This window comes from Suncus etruscus, chromosome 1 (genome assembly GCF_024139225.1).
Source record: "Suncus etruscus isolate mSunEtr1 chromosome 1, mSunEtr1.pri.cur, whole genome shotgun sequence".
Lineage (NCBI taxonomy): Eukaryota > Metazoa > Chordata > Mammalia > Eulipotyphla > Soricidae > Suncus > Suncus etruscus.
Genome location: NC_064848.1, coordinates 26825446 through 26842206, shown reverse-complemented (window position 1 = coordinate 26842206; position 16761 = coordinate 26825446). Strand labels below are relative to the sequence as shown.

The following is a 16761-nucleotide window of genomic DNA, read 5'->3' as shown; positions in this document are numbered from 1 at the left end:
GTGTACCCAAAATGAAATAACCATTTTCATACTTTTAACTGACTGAAACAGATAAAAAGCTTAAAATAGAGAGTCAGTGTAGTTATTTCTCTAACAGCATTCACCACTCTTAGTGGTTAGCTTCCTGTCGTGAGCTGGACCTTCCAACCTTCATCTCTATTGTCTCTGAGAATTATTACAAAAATATCTTATTTTTCTTAAAACCCATAGATGAGTGATACTATTCTGTGTCTATCTCTTTCCCTCTGACTTATTTCACCCAGCATAATAGATTCCATGTACTGACAACTAACATAACAATGTGAATGAATGAGGGAAGTAGAAAGCCTGTATCAAATACAGGTGGGGGTGGGGGTAGGGAGGTGGGATATTTGGGTTATTGATGATGCAAATGTTAAGGGGAGTGTTCTTTATATGACTGAAACCCAACTAAAAATCATGTTTGTAATCAAATTGTATAAAGACATAAATAATAATAAAAATAGATCTAATAAAACTGTAGCAGTTATAACTGGCATGAAACCTGCTAATGACACTACTCTGAACTTTACTTTGAGATTTCCACTAGAGTCAGATCCTCCTAGCCAAGATAAATCATATTAAAATATGTGCATTCATTCTCTGCCCTCTTGTGGTAGCTAATTTAAGTCGACTAAGTAGCGAATTAAGATTCTAAATCAATTGGTAATATTAATAACCTATAATGTTACTAATGTTACTAACACAATACTTATTAAAGCAAATGTGCTTTCATAATAAATAACATTTTATTTTCTTTAGTGGCATTTTTAATGTATTTTTAAATATGACTACTCTAAATTTGCAATTGTTTATTCAAACCACTAGAATAAAAGTGCCTGATTGGAAATAAACCAGGAATTCTAATCACAACCCTGAAATACTCTTCCACTTTCCTGTTCACTGTAATCAGATGGCTTTGTTGTGCTTATCTAGAAATACAAAGAATTTGAGAAAATCGGTGTGTTACATAATTGCAGCATTTATAGACATTTATTACTTGTATTTTTGCAGTACTTTAATGGCAGACAATTCTGCTTTGAGGCATAGATTTATTTTTCAAAATTGCATTTGTTCAAGCATTAATTGAATGTCTACATTTCTTTGTCTATCATACATATGAGTAGTGGTACATTTCTTCCTCTTGTAAGGAAGACCTCATTTTAGAGTTATATAAAGCTTATCATAGGAAATAATTACAAGACAGAAGAGTGCTATTTTTACAAGTCCTGCCCCCCAAAAATCCTTTATTTCTTGATTGTTGATAAGAGAAATGTCACAATTGTAGTTGGGTTCTTCTGATATAGCTCCAACATTATAGTGGTCATTTTTCTGAAAGTGCCTGAGGACTCTGAGTGAGTTCACATGAACACTCACTTGTCCTTTCTCTCTTTCATTTTCTGTCATGATCTCTGGCTCTTCTCATTTTTGCTGCCCTAAATCTCTAAACAATGTAGAATTTGATTTGCATACAAATTATGTATTGAAATGACTCTACTATTGCAGCCAGTACATGCTAAGAATTGCAAATGTTATCTGTGGTCTTACCTGCAGAAAGACAGAAAGACAGTTCTATTTGGCAATAATGAAAACACATGTTGAAATACATATACTTAGTAGAGTCAGATAAGGTAGTGGAAGGAACGAAATGGTATGAGTGGAAAAAGGATCTATGGACAGAGGTGGAATCTTGCTGAAATAGGGATGAGTGGAAACAGGGATCTATGGACAGAGGTGGAATCATGCCATTGTTTTGGTGCACTAATATTTGGGATGCTAAAATAAAAAGAAGTAACTCCTCTTTTCAATGGACCAGAGTATAATTGATGGTTCCTGATATTTATCAAATTGGAGGGTGCAATTTAAGAGAAATGAAAGCAATGCAAAGGAAGTTTGCTTTTAAATCAAGTCCATGACGTATTTCATTTCTTCTTTGAGTTTTTATTGGCCATACCATGGTGATTTAGTCCACTTGGCTGGATTCAGGAGAATATAGGGAAGGATGGATTACGTTGTGCTGTCAAGCAGCTCCAAACTCTCAACTAAAAACCGTAATGATTTATTTCTATCACAACAGATGTTTATTGTGTGTCTGCAAATCACAGTTACCCAGATTGATGGAACAGGCTCCTTTCCCATCACTGCCTATGCTAGGACGAGAAAGAGACTGTGGAGCTCTCACTCCTGCAATTAACTCCTCTGACCTAGTAGTGACATAAATAACTTCTTTCAGAATTCAGTGACAAAAAGCATAACGGTCTTAGGAAGTTTATTCTTATCAATAGCTTGGGAGGAAATGACCTAGACACATTTGGTGAATACTATTATAAACTACTTTGTAAGTTTACTCTAACTTTACATTGTCAGGTGACAACTTTCATGGCTTCTCACTAACTTGAATTCTTTAAGATATATTCCTCTATTACTAGACCATTCTCATATTTCTTCTTTGTCACTGATTTCATGATTTCTACTATTCCCTTGCATTTTCACTTCTCCCTTTGTCAATGAGCTAGCATTCTGGAAAAGGATATGAAAGTAATAAAAATTAGAAAACATATAGATAAGTATTTAATGTGTGTATATATGTACATTTCATGCAAATGTACTACTCTCAGGATGGTCGAGTTAAATATTCTAAACACAGTGTTTGAAATAAAATGCTGAGATGATGGTTTATGTCCATCAATGCTGTGTATTGAATGACTATATCTCTCTAGTAATATATTGAAGCCCTTATCACCATTCTAGGGTTTTTTTACTAGTTTGTTTATTTGTTATTGTTTTGCTTTGGGAGGCCACACCTGAATACTTCTGCCTCAGTGCTCAGGGATATATCTTGGTAGTATTTATGGGGTCGAAACCCATGTTAGTCTCCTGCAAAGCAAATGCTCACCCAGTGTACTACCATTCAGGTCCATGTAGGAATATTTAAAGAATATCTTTTGTTGAATACCACAGAATATAGTCTATATGATGTAATTAGTGCTCTTGAGTTATATTTTCTTTTGACTTTGTATCTCTCTAAGAAGAAAAATATTTCATACAGTCTATATCCAGAAAGTTTTGTGCCAGACTGAAATCTGGTTGCACATTAAATTTCAAATTTTAGATTTGTAAAAAAATAAATGCCCATTCTATCTTTAATCCAGTTAAATACATTTTGTTAAACCTGCCTGATCAAGTTTAATGGAATTCATCTTTGCCAGTTTCTCACCCAGGAATTTCTAACTCTAGTCTAAACTTCACTAATTATTACATTGCCTTAGAATAGATGGTTTACCTTGGGGATAAAACTTAATACTTTGGAGCTTGCTATGATATACACAAAAATGTTACCCATTTTCATTGATTTAACAAGATAAATAACTATATGTTTTTTCGTTATCAACAATAATATCCTTTCTCTCCTCCATATTCCTTGAGTATAAGCAAATTTTCCTGAAAGGTAGGAAATATTACTCTGGGTTGAATTAAGATATTTTTTCTCCTTTAAACAACTGGGAGTTCCAAACTGATTTTCCAAAGATTAACATTTTAGAAGTAATGTTGAACAATTAGTCTGTCATTGCATGCTTCCTATATCTTTAAATTTGAACATATTTTACCATATGAAATAACCTCATATATCTTCAGTTCAAATACTACATTACAGGAAACACATTTTGTTTCTCCACTATCCAAAGATCCCCATTGTTAATAATACTGTTATTGCACTTAAATTTTGTATGCTATTTCCAACTTACATGATTATTTATATCCTCATCCAGAGTGTTATCTCCTGATAGTAGGGAGAGATGAAAGAGAAAAAGATCAGAAGAAAAAACATAGACTCAAGGGCCTGAGCAATAGCACAGCAGATAGGGTATTTGCCTTGCATGTGGCCAAACAGGGATTAATTCCCAGAATTCCAGATGGTCCCCTGACCCTGCCAGAAATGATTATTGAGTGCAGAGCCAGGACTATCTCTGCCTGGTATGACCCCCATCAAAATAAAATGGAAGAAAAAACAGAATAAATGACAAATTACAAAAGATGAACATACCAGTAGGATGCAAAAAAAAAAAAAAAAAGTACTGTGTCAAGAATTCTAATTAATGCAAGAAAAACATGAAAGTTTTTTTTTTTTTTCCTGCACTAGGAAGTTCTTTGAAAGAGAAAGAGAGTCATGAAGTACTTGATAATATGTTGATTCTTCCCAGGCTTGTGATAAGAATGAACTTCCTAGGATACTTGTGCTTTAGGCATCTGAGTTGTGAACAGAAGTTATTTATGTCACTACTAGGGGAGAGTAGTTAATTACAGGAGTGCGAACCTCCACAGATTCTTTCTCTTTATAGCATTGGCAGTGATGGGGAAGAAGCCTGTTACATCAGCCTGGATTAACAGAAACTGTGATTAGCAAACACACAATGACTATGTTCTGGGATAGCAATAAATCATTGGCTGTTTTCAGCACAGCAACATCTATCCTGTCCTGTCTCCTTCTGAGTTCAAACTTTTGGAATAAATAAACAAGGTATGGCCATTACAAGGTGGGAAAAAAGAAATAAAACTAAACTTAGTTTAATGTAAGAGAAATAGTAAAGTTTCTCTTACATTGCCTTTATTGGTCTTAAATTTTATCCTTATTTGAAATAAATGTTAGATAGTTTTACTCTTGGATGATTATTCACATTGATATAAAGGACTTGCTTTTACTTTTATTGCTTCAATATGTAAGTTTCAGGTATTTGCCTGTTTCATTTGCTGTACAAAGAGTCATTTAGTTTACAGATGGCTCAAACAAACAAAATCCTTATTTAGGATTGTGTGTTAGGGAATAAGAAGCCTAAGTATGGGGGTTCAGATTAGAGAGAAGGTGAAAACAAGAAAGAGGACAAAGGGGAGTGCATATCTGATTTAATAAACATTCTTCCCTGTCTCTTCAAGGAAAATAACCACTTACATATTGAAGAAGCATCAGGAAAATCCATTAACAAATCTGCCATTTCTCTTACAAACAAACATGACTGAAAGGAGTTTTCTGGCAGGAACTTGTAACTATTTTTATCTGTCCTATAATTTTACATAATCAGCTTCATAAAGCTCTATAAGGGTACCTTTTAAATGAGGAGTTAAAGTACCACTAATTATTAATTATAGAATCACCTTCTTGTATCAGGCTTTGCTTCTCATGAACCAAATCCAACATTGTTGGTTGTACTGTTTTTAAGGGTATATATGTTATTCCATGACATATTAATAGAAAGCAGCATAATAGCATTCCTGATGTTAATAAAATAGAAGATGCACATTTTGATCTTCAAGAGTGAGACTTGGTATAGAAGCACAAACCGTATTATCTGGTTAAAAATGACTTTTTAACCCATGAAAAACTTCTTAAAAGTTGGAGATTGAAACTGAAACTTACTCCAGCTTCAGGGACGAGTGATCCGCCCCCTCTAACCACCGCATCCCATCTAGCTTCCAGGCTCCATCACTTAGTCCTCTGCTTGTCCTGATTCATCTTTCAGGGCACACAGAGGAGCTGAGATACTGAGCGCTGTATCGAGTGCCAGGTACGGGCTTTCTGGTGCTCAGTCCTCTGTTCAGCTTTTTTTTTTAACCCCCCTAAAAGGGGGTGCACCGTTCCTGGAAGCCCTGCAATACTGGGTCGATGCATGGAGGGGACGAAGCAAGCTCCTCTTCTGACTCCCAGCTCCAAAAATCCATTTAATATATTGTCCTTGGATAGAGGACGTATCAGATATTAAACTGATAAGAACTTTTATGAGACACAGAGGAGGTGCTCTTTCTCCCTCTAGCTGTCCTATTAATCACTGCACCCCAGCCAGCTGCTCTTGGAGGAGCCCCCTCTCCCTGTTCTCAATGTAGATCATAATTTAAAAAAATCAAAGTCACTTGCTACAAATGACAAATGTAAAGTGGTTACTGGCACTCCAAAGTCTAGCTTTATTAAACATATACTGTTAACCTTTTAGGATTCTACTCTTTTTCCCTTTCATTTATTAATTTCCATTTGGTGTGAATTAAAAAAGAGGTAGTCTTATACGGTGAAATAACCCAGACCCTATATTTTAACAGGAAAAGTAGGGGGTTGTCTTATACACCCAGTAATCTTATATGCCAGAAAGTATGCTATATATTTTACAGAGGATTAGAAAGAGCTGATAAAACTGAGAGAAATGAAAGTATGTCAATATGAGAGTACTACTAAATATAACATATATTCATGAGAAGAATATTAAAAAATAACTTAGAAATTGAGATGTTAAGAGAAAAAGGGGGCTAGTGGAGGCATTTTAGAACTTAACTAAAAAATGGGATTTTGAGAAAGAACAGAGTTCTACTCCTTTAAAGAAGTGTTAAAATAAGAAATTAAAGAAAAGTAAAAGGTATTAGACAATAAAATTTACGCTAAGTTGACTTTTGTATTACTAATACTCTTTGTTTTTAACATATTTTAAGTAGTATAATAAAGCTCTAGCAAGCACATTTTAAAGTTCTGTACTAGTAAGACAAATTTAATGCCATTCTCATTTTATAACTTAACCGAAGTATACAAGCATGTCAAATGTCACAGAACTTACAGGGAAGAAGAAATTCATTATCATTTCAATTAAAGAAGAGGTTATACAGAGAAATGATAGTATGTGTATAAACACATGGATTTGTTTAACTTTAAAAATGAATAGTTATAGATAAAATATATTTGTCTTTTGATCTATAAACAAAGCACTGTTGATTTTTATTATCCAGAATCAATACTAATCATGCTATATAACTAGCTCAGAACACTTGGTAGCAAGCAGAAGATAGTGAATTAAATTTAATTTTTGTATGGGATCTGGGAGTCAATATGTTTATAAGACAAATTTCACAATCTAATTTTGAGGCCAGACTACAATGTGAATGTGTTCTATATTACATTTAGTATTTGTACAAAAACATTGCATGGGCCAGCTAATTTAAAATAGTATACACATCGCTTTCAAGTGTAATAATGTTCTCTCTCACTCTTGAGAATTATCATTTTATGGCCCTTTATATTTTAAATCATCTTTTCACTGCCTTGGTATGTGTGGAAGGCTACTTGAGTTTTGAAAAATTTAAGGGAATGAAGGAACAGTGAGATACCATGTTAGCTTGTAAAAAGTCAGAGAGAGAACAATAGGGGAATGGTACAGTATAAAGGAAAATTTCAATTTAACAACAGGAACACAAGTGGAAAAAAGCAGGGTGTAAATGATAGATTGTTTTTTACAAAGATACAGAGATCATGGTTCCTATTGTGTGTTATCTAGGAATTTGGTGTTTATCACTTTCTTTCCATGTAGAATGTAGAAAGATATTTTCATTAAACTATATGATCTTTCGGAAAATTGAAATCACACAAACTTCATGGCAGAACAAGAGAATTAGATAACCTAATGAAGCATTAATTTCCTTATTTTTATTATTTTATGATTTTTCTTTCTTGATTGACACACTATTTTTGCCATTCCTCTTACATACAAACTATTTACAATGGTCATACTGACTTAATGATTCTCTATTCTTTGAGTCCATACATAAAACAGTAAGTTACTACCTGAGTGGTAATAAATTCAAAAATGCCACAGCATACATAAACTTTTAGGGGAGCTCAGCCCACAAGATGTATCCTCAGATTTTCCTGGTGAGAACTGAAATAACCCCCATGGGGTTCCTCAAAAGGCCCGCTGTAGATGCCTTTTCCCCCTGCGTGGATGGTTGAGGAATTTCTGAAGAGATGTTTGGCATTACATTTTCAGTCATTATTTAGCTAGCTCTGCTTTGTAAATCAGGCAAAATTGTGGCCTCTATCAAATAATTTAGCTCAGAAATTCTAGCACCAAAGAGTACTAAGAGAACCCCTTCTTTGGATATATTTAGCCCTAAAAGCAAAGACAATATTTTTTCTCTTTTTCAAATATGTCCTTGCAGCTGTAGTTTCTGGTAACTAAAGGCAAAGCCAGAAAGCAGACCCTGGGCTATTGACTCTTCTCAGAAAATAGGAAAACATATTTTAGGGGATTTGGATCCTTCCTTTACATGACCTCTAAAACAATAGAGCCCAGCCCAGTGAAGATCAAGTTCCTAGATATTTCCTACTTCCTCCTTACCCTTGTTTTGCATTTAAGGTTGGTTGTTTTTTTTTTTTTTTTTTTTTTGGTTTTTGGGCCACACCCGTTTGACGCTCAGGGGTTACTCCTGGCTATGTGCTCAGAAATCGCCCCTGGCTTGGGGGGACCATATGGGACGCCGGGGGATCGAACCGCGGTCCGTTCCTTGGCTAGCGCTTGTAAGGCAGACACCTTAGCTCTAGCGCCACCTTCCCAGCCCCTAAGGTTGGTTGTTAAAAGCTGCCCTGAGTGTTACCTTTTCTTTTGCAACTCAGAATTTGCTTTGCTTTGTTATTGTAAACATCCTTCTCTGCTGACTGGCTTACCCCTATAAAACCCTTGTTTGGAAAATAAACTTATCACACTTCTGCCAGAAGATGTGTTGACCCCACATACTCTGTGTGTGGTTTCATTTATTTCATATTTCCTATTTCCTTGCTGTGCACTCTCCCTAAAGTGGATTCACCGAAATCTCACTGATGGCTGTAGGACAGAAGCCACCTACAGCACAAAAATGTTTGCCTTTCCTTCTAGAACTCAATAGTCTATGTCCCTATTCCTTTGGAATAACCATTTAATAATTTATTACTATATTTTTATTCTTCTTTACCAGGATTAACTAGGTTCTTCTCGTTTAAGCTTCGTTTAAGATTTCAAATCATTAAAACTAAGTTTTTATTTATTTTTCAAAGATAAGGTGTACTATTTTAAAACATGGTCAATGTTACACATAGGAGTCTTTAGAATGATACAGAGTATTTTAGTTTTCTCAAATGAAAATTGGAGGTACTGAGAGATATTTTTTTCCTGGAAAGGTAATACAGGCTTAAGCAAGTTTGTGAACCTGTGATTACTTCAAAAGAAAAACTAGGGGCCAGAGTTATAGCACAGTGATAGGCGTTTGCCTTGCATGCAGTGAACCCAGGATGAACTTTGGTTTGATCCCCAACATTCCACATGATCCCCCAAACATGAGCTATTTCTAGCCAAGAGTAACCCCAACATCCCACATGATCCCCCACACATGAGCTATTTCTAGCCAAGAGTAACCCCTGAGCATCACCGGGAGTGGCCAAAAAAATGAATAGAAAAGAAAAAAAAAGAAAAAATATTCACCACTCTATTCTGTGTGTATTACACACTAATTTACGAATTCTGGATTTTTTTTTCTTTAGAAGTAACTCTTTGCAGGCATATGAATATGGGGGAGAGGATGAAGGATCTATCTCAGAAAACTGTCTTTGGAGCCATCATGGATAAGTGTTTCAAATGTTAGAGCAGGTGGGGAAGGCAGGAATGACACATGAATCTAGTAGGTCATTTGAAGTTTCACATTGAGAAGGTATCCAATCAAAGCAGGTAATGGAATGGCTGGCGTGGGAGATGGCAACAGATAAAAGGAAGCCCACAGCTAGTGCTATCCCTTCTTGTAACTGCCTCTGCTCCTGTCCTTTACTGGGAGAGAATTCCGGCCAGCAGCTTTCTCTCAACCAGGACAGAAGGCAGAAGACAACTACAAATAATTCGCGAGTGTTAAGCTCTTTTGTGAACACCTAAAAAATTAAGCTGTAGAAGTTAGTAAAACGCTCAGGGTGACATTGCCAGTCGAGAGGCTTTAATGAGGGGAGAGCAGGGTTTTAATGCCCTGCTCCAGTGGGAGGAGTAGTAACATAGGATTGAAACATAAACCAATCAGATTTGTACAAGTACAGCAATTTTAACCAATGGGAGCATAAACACATTTTGATGGCGGGAAGGATAAGGAGGAACTTGGCGGGATGAGGGGAGGGGAAGCAAATTCTTAAACAAATAGCTAATTGATATTTACACAAATACAATTTTTTGTTTAGCCTATTTTCCATTTAAATCTTTCTTTTGTGTAAGCAATAAGGATCATAATTTACAAAAACATATCTGCTTGAGAGCAGGCACAAAAACAGGTTCCATGGAAAGGTTAAGGAATCTGGTTAAGCCAGATTCTTTGTGCTGAGCTAAATTTATTTGCAGAGTTTTCTGTTGGTTCGGGGCTATGCAAACTTTATGGCTTGAATCGGGCAGGCGGTGGAAAATTCATTCAGAGTTCCTTTGATATGTGGGGTGCTCGGTCTCCCACACCTTCTCTTGCATATTCTACCATTGATGACCCTTCTCTCACTTTCTTCACACACTTACTTATGCCCAGGTTAACTGGGCTTTACACTCCAGAATAGAATTAGGCAGGGCTCAGGGGCCTAGACATTGGTAAGTTACTTAGCACAGAACTCTCACTCACAAGCACAATAGGTGTACTGGAGAAATGCAAAGCCAGAACAGCAAGTAGGGACCAGACTGGATTGTCTTACACAAGGTGGGGGGGGGGGGGGAGAGAGAGAGAGAGAGAGAGAGAGAGAGAGAGAGAGAGAGAGAGAGAGAGAGAGAGAGAGAGAGAGAGAGAGAGAGAGATTTGGGACAAACAGCTGGGTCCAGGATAATTGACATCTTACATAATAAAGGAGAAACTTGGAAATTTGAGAAGGGATCACAAATGTTTATCTGAACTATAAAATAAACTATAACAACTTAAATTACAGATGATGTATTCTAGTTTTTTTATAATTCTCAGTTCCCATTGCCTCAGGAAAATTGGCTTTTATGCTAATAAAGGCATTTAGAAGAGATCACAATAGTTAACTATTTTTTGCACCTTTTAAAACACTATCTATACCATCTTTGATATATTTTCTTCGAAATTACAGTCTGAAGCAGCAGTGTTATGAATTTGTCAGATGAATATGAGGGAAGTCTAAAATATGAAACTTCCGTTGGATTCATAAAAACTAAGAGAAAACAGTAAAATAAATTACTTGTGAAATTTAAAAATATTACCGAGTATTTCTTCAATATTGACATCATTTGTGATTTTGTGAAATATAAATTTTTTTTTTGTTTTTCGGGCCACACCCATTTTATGCTCAGGGGCTAAGCGCTCAGAAATTGCCCCTGGCTTGGGGAACCATATGGGACGCCAGGGATCGAAGTGTGGTCCTTCCTTGGCTAGCGCTTGCAAGGCAGACACCTTACCTCTAGCGCCACCTCGCTGGCCCCAAAATATAAAATTTCAATTTTGAAACATGACATTAATTTTTATATAGAGGAATGTCATATATGTATTACTTTTCCATGTTCTAGATTTTTAAGGAGAGTAAAATTATTTTTAATTAATACTACCTAAAAGCAAATAATAGTCAAATCTCAACAAATACATTTTCTAACTTGTTTACCACATTCTACTTTTTTGTTTTGTTTTGTTTTGTTTTGGGGCCACACGTGGCAGCACTCAGAGGTTATTCCTAGTTCTGCGTTCAGGAATTATTCCTGGCATTTTGGGGAACCATGTTGGGATGCAGGTAATAAAACCCAGATCTGTACTGGGTTGGCCACATGTAAGGCCAATGCCCTACTTGCTGTGCTATCGCTCTGGCCCCATTAATCTACATTTTTTTGTTTTTGTTTTTGGGCCACACCCGCCATTGCTCAGGGGTTACTCCTGGCTGTCTACTCAGAAATAGCTCCTGGCAGGCACGAGGAACCATATGGGACACTGGGATTCGAACCAACCACCTTTGGTCCTGGATCGGCTGCTTGCAAGGCAAACGCCGCTGTGCTATCTCTCTGGGCCCAATAATCTACATTTTTGAATGATCTTAAAATTGAGCTTATCAGATGTCTTTTATATGGAAGGTAATAAAGGTTTGAATCATTTTCTACTTAAATTCCTATCACAGTGTGTACTTTTTACATCAAATAGAAAATAGGGATGAATTACGCTTATTCTCTTCATTTCACAAGAAAGTAGATAAATGAATTTTATGAAAATTGCTAACAATAAGGAAAAATAAAAGAGGCTTCTGATTTACTCTACTTTAATGAGAAAATAAGCTTAATTATAGCACCTGTTCTGCAATTGCATAGTTTATTCAATTTTTATTATGTTACTTGGATTTCTGGAGCTTCTTACTGGATATCACAACTACTAAAGACAGGTGCTTTTAAAAGTAAAGCAGAGATTGTAGATTCTGTACTTGTTTTCAGAGGAAGCTACAAAAAAAATTCATGCTGTATTTTTTCATTATCACGTCTTAGACAGCTAGAATTTTTTTAATAAGACTTTACAAAGTAACACAGACATGCCCACACAGATAATAGACTGACATTTACCTTGCAAAGTTCACCAGCACCAAGGATCATGACTTAACACTGTTGAGATACTCTCTTTGTAGAGGCAAATGAGAAGTTTTACAAAGCGTTGACTTAAATAATTTATATTCCAAGGGATTAAGTCTATTTGTAACCAATTAACCTTCTATTGTGACTTCAGGGCCAAAAATCTATATAAAATCAAGGCTAGGGACTAAAGATATGACTGAATTAGCTGAACCTGTTCATACAAAGTATAAACATACCAAACAGAAATAAAACAAAATTAAGTTTATTATATAATTCCTGAATATAGTTATCTTGACTTACTCATCAAAATTTTCTTGCCCCAAAATCCCAGTCAACTTTCTTCTACATTCATTTATATCAGAAATTCTGTGTTTTTGTTAAGTTTGTTCTTGTTCATATATAACTCCTAATACCCAATTCTTCATTATCCTACCTAGAATGTATAATCAACTTCCTGTCTTTTACATCTACATTTGTATCAACAAGTCCTTTACAGAGAAAGTGGGTTCCAAAATCGTACTCAGGTATCCCAGAGGTTACTGCCAATAATAACTGGTCTATAGGATAAGTGATTCAGAGTTTTGTTCCCAGGATATGGTGCAATTATATACTAAGGTGACAAGGCAAGGATCACCTGGGAAGTTTTAGGGACACTGACCTCCATAACCACTGATTATGAGTGTCTTCAGAGATAGATACCTTTTTTTAAGATATATACTTTTTTTTTTATTCTTTGGGAACCATGTGGTTCTGGCAATCAAATTTGAGTTATATCATCTTTTTCTTTTTTTTTTTGTTTTTTTTTTTGTTTTTTTTTTGGGTCACACCTGGCATTGCTTAGGAGTTACTCCTGCTCTATGCTCAGAAATCACTCCTGGCAGGCTTGGGGGACCTTGTGGGATGCCGGGATTCAAACTACCGACCTTCTGCATGCAAGGTAAATGCCTTACCTTCATACTATCTCTCAGACCCCTGAGTTATATCATCTTAAATATATCGAGTACCCTATACTAACTCCTAGTCGTCATTATCTTCTTAACACACCAACTAATATTTATTTTAAAATTAAGTCTCTATATAAAACTTTTTCAGTGGTTTTCAATAATTTCAAAAAAACCTGTTTTACATTGGCCTATAGAGCCATATGTGATCTAGTTAGCTGTTATCTTTAATTCCTCTCTTCTGCTTTCTTTTTTAGCACAGAGTGACTTTTAATATGCCAATCATGTTAATAATACACAAGTCAATCAGACAAATGCAAACATAATAGAAACAAACAATAGACACATTCTATTTTAACTTGTGTTAGCCAGTAATATTAGTCAAACAGTTAATCACAAATAATGCATTTTGAAAAAACTGTAATGATCAAGTCATTCTTCTAGCTTTGTAAATAGCTATGTACAGTATCTTCAAGATTATTTTTGATATACAAATGTTCTAAAAGACAAGAAAAGCATTTTAATACTTAAAAATAATAAAATTAAGTACAAAACTTGGAATAGGTGAAGAAAAAATTTTAAAACATTAAAGGAAGAATTATCAGGAAAAAAGTTACCAAAAAAGTACATTTACTACATTAATAGTAGCATTCTTTAGACAGAGGGTCAGGTTAAAGGTATATTTGTCCCATGTGCTAGCTTCAAGTTCCAAAGAGGAAAGGGGGTACATAGCTGTTTTTATTAAGAGCAGCTATACATTTCTTACATTTGCCCACTCCTTCATTATATCACATGCAAATCAGTGTAATACGTTTCACTGCACCTATGACATGCTCCAATGTTGCTGGAAGTTTGTCAAAATAATAGTGTTGTCAAATAAAAGCAAAAAGCTAATTTTATATAATTGTTGTTGATTTTATATATTAATAGAATTACATTTTTATTTATTGAATTAATAGTCTTTGTATAATAGCATTGATCTAAGAGAACTATTTTTCAGGGACTCTTGTACATACAATTTTTTAAATCATTCTTTTTCACTTTAGTTGAATATGATCTTTCAAATTCAGGTCTTTTAGTTTACATTTTCCATTAGAAACAAATTTGTGGATTATTATTTTTTACTTGTTTTTCTTTCATTTAGATTGCTCCAGTGCCTAGATTAGCATGTCATATAGTTACAATAATATTTATTCAAATATTTTGGTATTAAAAGGTTGGCATGGAGTAAGACTCCATGGGTTTAAATATCACCGTTGGTATTTATTAATTTTATAACTTCTAGCAACCAACTTGGTTTCTCTCTGCCTATTTTTTATTTTCTGTTTTGTTTTTGGGCCACACTCAGAGGCCTCAGTATACTCCTGGCTCTGCACTCAGAAATAACTCCTGGCAGTCTCAGGGCATTATATGGGATGCTGAGGCATGAACCTGCGTGGGCCAAATGCAAGGCAAATGCCCTATCCACTGTGTTATTGCTCTGGCCCTAATCTGTCTATTGCTTTATTGATAATTGAAACCAAAATATGACCCATTAATAATACTGAAAAGGCCAAATAAGTAAAAAACATACAAATTATTTATAATTATACCTTGCATATAGTTGTCATGTAAATATACATACTTAGCCATAGGTAATATAAAGCTATTCAATGTCAGACACCTAAATAAATGTACAATTTTAATTAAGGAAATAATTTGAGCTTGATTCTTTAACTCTTACATTAAATATCATTCAATGTATTATATTGACTTGTATCTACATATTATTTATTAAGTTATATTATTTTATGCCAATAATTTTCTATGATACCGTAAAATATTTTTCCAGAGTAGGTCTTATGCCAGAGAACTTCAGGGATAAGGTTTCTATGTATTTAGGACAAGGCTTTTTTTCCCATTTACCCTGCAAAAAGCAACACATGCCATCCTAACACCGTTATTGTTGAATTTTTTTTTTTATTTCTTATCCTTTAAAAAAAAAGAACTTACTAAACTTTCTGCTGGTGCTTCATTAAATTCAATGTGAGTCAATAGTTTTCAAAAATACTCTCCTTTCTCTTCCATTTCTTTAGTTTTTATTTCAACTTTCTATTTTTTTTTTTTAAAGAAAATCATGTTGCTTTTGGTCTTTCTAAAAATGTATTATTATAAGTGATGTCAACTACGTAATGCATTTTCTTTAAATAAATTAAAAAATAAAAATAAAACAAAACAAAAGATATTTTTATTTACTCTATCATCAAGTGGCAATTCCTCTTTTCTTAATAATTCTTTCTGTAGGGGCTAAAGTGACAATACAGTGGTTATGGTGCTTGCCTTGCATGAGACTGATTTGGGTTTTATCCCTGATACCTACCATCTGATCTCTGAGTTGAGAAATAGAAGTCAGTCCTGAGTATGCCAGGTATGTACAAATCCTTAATATTAATCATACAAATTAGTTCTTTAGCACTTGTGAGATGGTTTATTAGGCTGAACACATGTTTTGTATAGGCCCAGTTATAACTCTTAAAAACACATGGTCTCTACAATAACACCAAGCATAAAAAAATCAAAAAATAATAATAAAAATAAAATAAATAAAAGCAAAAAATTTTTTCTCAATTTTTCTTTTTCTCTCATTTTACTAAAATTGAAATAATTAATTAGGATGCATAATCAATATCTCTCAAATGTCTCAGTGCGTTATAATGAGCTCTGATTTTTATATTACAAAATAGGATTCAACCAAAGTATCTACAATTATATAATTAGAGCTGCTTTTCTCCGATTTTTAACAATATGCTGTAATTTCCTGTGGAGACTTCACCAAAATTACTTTCAGTATTGATATTCATATGAGTGTTTTGTCTAAGAAAATGTATATACATATATATCCTAAAAAATGGAAATTTTATATTTCTAGCCATTATTTTTTCTGAGTCCATAATATAATATCTCCATTTTACCAACAATTTCTTCAAGAAAATGTAAATGTTCTTTGTCAAATGCCCCATAAAAGTCAAGCACTCTCCCATTACAAAGCTTCATGTCATGTGTAACATTTTAGGTATTGTTACAGAAACTTTAATTTCCCGTAATGAAATCAGCATTGGTTCAGTGGGCTTAATCTTGATTCTAGAGAGGTATGAATTATACGAACACGGCTCTAGTCACTAGACTTTTTGTTTTTTTATTTTATTTTGTTTGTGGCCACATCCGGTGATGCTCAGGAGTTACTCCTTCCTGGCTATGCACTCAAATTGCTCCTGGTTTGGGAGGACCATATAGGATGCTGGGAATGAACCCAGACTCGTCCTGGGTCAGCCGCATGCATGGCAAATTCCCTTTCACTGAGCTTGTGCTTCGGCCCTGTCCTAGACCCCCCCCCCTTTTTTTTTTAAATCTCTTTATGCTTAACTAAATCATCTTTGTGATTACTAGAGGGCCAGAGCCAGTACAGTGCG

General features: G+C 34.7%; 1 pseudogene; it reads right to left on the bottom strand.

Moving 5' to 3' along the window:
* Positions 1-5636: 5636 nt before the first annotated feature.
* LOC125994847 (uncharacterized) lies at positions 5637-5808 on the bottom strand (annotated as a pseudogene).
* Between the last annotated feature and the right edge of the window lie 10953 nt (positions 5809-16761).